We start from the raw sequence: 4,272 nt of genomic DNA, 5'->3' as shown, positions 1-4,272 counted from the left end.
TTGTATGAAGATTAACTGAAGGATCAGCTGTCTGTTCGCCCCCATGATCAAGAGGTTCAGATGAAGCAGTTTCTGCAAGAAGAAGAACTTCAGAACAAAGAGGAACGCCGGCATTTGGATTTAGTGAGGCAAATGGAAAGATAGTTTCGTCAAAGATAACATCCCTAGAGATATAGACACGTCCTTCCTTGACATCTAGACACTTGAACCCTTTATGAAGATTGCTATAGCCAAGGAAAACACATTGTTTTGAACGAAATTCTAGTTTCTTGGCATGAAAAGGCCGGAGGTTTGGCCAGCACGCACAACCAAAGGTGCGTAGGGCATGATAGTTGGGTTTTTCATGAAACAATTTTTCCAAAGGAGTGTCAAGATTGATCACCTTGCTAGGAGTACGATTGATAAGATAGGTGGCAGCTAGAAAAGCCTCGTCCCAGAATTTTAAGGGCATGGAGGCATGAGCTAGAAGTGAGAGACCCACATCCACAATGTGCCTATGTTCTCTCTCGGCTGACCCATTCTGTTGATGGGCATGTGGGCACGAAACGTGATGTGTGATCCCTACTTGACGAAAAAAGGAATTGAGGCGCTCATACTCGCCGCCCCAATCCGTTTGCCTGGTGATAATCTTGCGATCAAAAAGTCATTCAACTAGTGCTTGAAATTCATAAAACACTTTGAAAACTTCTGATCTATGCTTGAAGATATATATCCATGTGAATTTGCTGAAATCATCGATGAAACTCACATAATAATTTTTCTTATTAATTGAATCTCGGGCAGGCCCCCATACATCAGAGAAAACTAGCTCTAAAGGAGCTTTTGAAGTACTACTAGAATTTGGGTAGGGAAGTTGATGGCTCCTGCCTTGTTGGCAAGCATCACACACTCCCTCTTTATTCAATTCTTTGCTAGAAAAGGAAATTTGATTGTGTCTAAGAACATGTTGAACTATTGGCGAAGATGGATGTCCTAAACGATCGTGCCACCTTGATGAAGATATCTTGGTGGCGCCAAGTGCATGTCTGCCCGAGCTTATTGGAGCTGATGATAGGGGATAGAGCCCGTTTCTACACCTGCCGTGGAGGAGGGTTTTCCTCGTGGCCTTGTCCTTGACAAAGAAAAAATGAGGATGAGTTTCAAGAAACACATGGTTGTCATTGGCTAGACGATGAGCAGAGATCAAGTTTTTAGTGTCTTTGGGCACATGCAGAATATTTTTGAGATGAAGATCACGAGTAGGGACGAACATATGCATGACCTATATGGGAAATCTTCATACCTGCACCGTTTGGCACGTTCACTTGATCATGTCCATTGTACTTGTCACGAACGGTGAGCTTGTCGAGCTCGCTGGTAATGTGGTCTGTTGCACCTGAGTCCACATACCAGTTTGTGTCCACCCCGTAGGAGGAGTTGGTGTTGACGGCTGCTGCAGTTTTCTCCTTGTTGAAGGAGACATCAAAGCGACGATAGCACTCCATGGCCGTGTGATTCGGCTTGGTGCAGATTTGGCAGAAGACCTCGGGAAGATCATTGCGGCCTCCTCCATTGCCGCGGCCGCCGCCACGACCACGTCCACCGCCTCCATTGCCACGACCACCTCCATTGCGGCCACCGTTGCCACCGCGGCCACCACCGCGGTTGGATCCACTGCGTCCGCCGCGAGACACAGCATTGGCAGAGGAGTGGGAGGACTGCCCTCCGCCTTCAAACATGTCAAGCCTGCTTTCAAAGCTGATCAGCTGCGAGTAGAGCTCGCTCACCTTGATTTGCTGTGTACGAGCGCAGATGGTGGAGACGAAGGACACATAGTCGTAGTCGAGTCCTGCCAGGATGTAGGACACCATGTCATCGTCGGTGAGCGGCTTGCCCACCGATGCCATCTCATCACCGAGCGCCTTCATGCGCCCGATGTACTCGGACATCGTCGAGTTGCCCTTCTTGGTGGTGGAGAGGGCGATTCTGGTGTTGACGACGTGCACCTGAGTTTGGGAGATGAAGATCTCCCTGATGGCGACCCACGCTTCGGCCGCCGTGTCACAGTGCGCCACCTGAACCATGACTGGAGCTGAGATGGAGTTGAAGATGAAGCTCAGCACCTGGGAGTCTCGAGCTTTGTCGATGTCGTATGCAGGGTTGGGGACGTCCGTGGACTTGCCGTCCTTGTCGCGGAGCTTCTGCTCCGGCTGCTCCCGATCTGCATCGAGGTAGGAGACGAGCTGCGCCCCTCAGATGGCTGCCATGGCTTGCGCGCGCCATACCAGGAAGTTGGAGCGATGGAGTCGATCGGCTATGGGGATGAGGGCAGGCGCGGCGACAGCGGAGTTTGAGGAGGCCATGGCTACGAGAGATGTGCTTTTAGAGGAGATAGACTCTGAATACCATGAAAGATGGCTTGAAGCGTATGCCTTGCAGGGACGCGTTGCCTGTTATATATAGCCAAAGGCTAGGGTTTACAGAATCCGGTAGTTGGTTTAGACTTGATCCTCAAGTTAGCTAACTACAAGATAAGGATCAAGGCTTTAAACCTAACCACCGGGATACAATTGTAACGCACGCAACACTGACCGTATATACGGTTTTATATACACAACCGTATATACATACAATGTATTCTAACAAGTTGTTCATCTGCCTAGTGTCGACCAATCTGGAGAATAACTGATTTCGCAGTCACCACCAAAGGAGTAGAGATAAAAGCACGAAGTGCGGAGATCCAAAATCTCATCCTACCCCTTTGTTGAACTCCGTACGTTCCAGATTTCACGTCAAACATGTTTAATCTAAAACTCTTGTTGAGCAACCGCCATCGGGTGCCGCGCTAACCAAATCCCCGCGTCCATGCACTAATCAGGACCCATTCATGAACCGCTCGTAGCAAGCAAGAGAGCTGCCCCAACAGCTGAGCCCATGCATCGGTCCCTGCATGTGCGTCGCCGACCCGTTCCCGAGACCCGCCCCACTGCCGGAGTACCCGAGCATGAGCCATCTTGCGCCCGTCCGCCGTCGACCCCGCGGGCTACTTCACCAGTGACCAATACCACTTCATCGGGTTACGACGCCATGCCGCCCCGTTCTCTGAGCTTCCCGCCCATCCGTGTGTGTGCCGCGTCCCCTCAAGCACCATATCCAGCCTCTACTTCACCACCTCCATACGATGCGGACTTGGTCACTCACGGCGCCACGTTCACTGATTGGCCGCTATGCGATGCTACCACACTGTGTTGCGTCGGCCAAATCAGGAGATCACCCACATTTCAGCTCAATCTTCATGATGTTTGGCTCATCTTCGACCCTGATAATGATGCAACCTTTCAATAGTTAATGAAATACATGGGAATTTGTTGTTGCCAGATGCATCATGTTAATGTGGCAACAACCTTCATTTGTGCCTAAATTTTTTTGTCAGTTGTTAGCAGCCTTCATGTCAATGCACTATATAACACGTTTGCCTCATCATGTCAATTAGTGTTATGAAGGGAATCTGCAACTAGTATGATATAAACAGCATGCAAGATCTATCTTGAGATCCACATGCTTAATGTGCTGACTTTTATACTACTCCCTCTGTCCCAAAATAAGTGACTCGACTTTGTACTAACTTTGTACTAAAGCTAGTACAAAGTTGAGTCACTTATTTTGGGACGGATGGAGGATATGATTTCGGAACAAAAGAAGATATGTGACAGTAAAATGGTATGTTGAAGGGTGACAATATCTCCTGATCTTTTTTGGATTATACTACTGTTTAGGGTCTCTCATCGACCCATGGTGGCGAGCTGGGAGGTTCATGAAAGAGTTGATTAACTCTTGTACTTTTGCATCTGATGTATAAGCTTTGGGTAGTGCACAACCATTGCAAGTCGGGATGTCCAAAAATAAGCGGTAGGGTTAGAGCTTCTTGTTTTATTTAGATGCATTAATATATATAGTGACTACACCTTATAGTAGACATAAGCCAAACCTCACGAAGAAAATAGCAGGCATATTTTGCCACAATTATAGTGCATAACTACAAGAGATAGCCTGAGAATTTTAGCAGCCCGTAATGAACCCTTTTTGCTCATGTAAATTTACTTGAATGGTGCTCAAGTATTTCTTTTGATGTTGTATAAGTTTAAGTGAAACAATAGAACATTCAGACACAGTATCACTTTTTAGTGCTACTGCTTAAGTAGAATGATTACAAAGAGGTAATTGGTAGTATCTTTAGTTTACTTGAACTGTGTAAAAATACAGGTTGATTTGTAATACTTTTAGGAGAAGTAC

General features: G+C 47.2%; 1 pseudogene; it reads right to left on the bottom strand.

Moving 5' to 3' along the window:
* Positions 1 to 1,729: 1,729 nt before the first annotated feature.
* Positions 1,730 to 1,868, bottom strand: LOC119290325 (annotated as a pseudogene).
* Positions 1,869 to 4,272: the final 2,404 nt, after the last annotated feature.

This window comes from Triticum dicoccoides, chromosome 4A, assembly GCF_002162155.2.
Source record: "Triticum dicoccoides isolate Atlit2015 ecotype Zavitan chromosome 4A, WEW_v2.0, whole genome shotgun sequence".
Classification (NCBI taxonomy): domain Eukaryota; kingdom Viridiplantae; phylum Streptophyta; class Magnoliopsida; order Poales; family Poaceae; genus Triticum; species Triticum dicoccoides.
The sequence above is the reverse complement of the archived record's forward strand: the minus strand, read 5'-3'. Positions and strand labels throughout refer to the sequence as shown.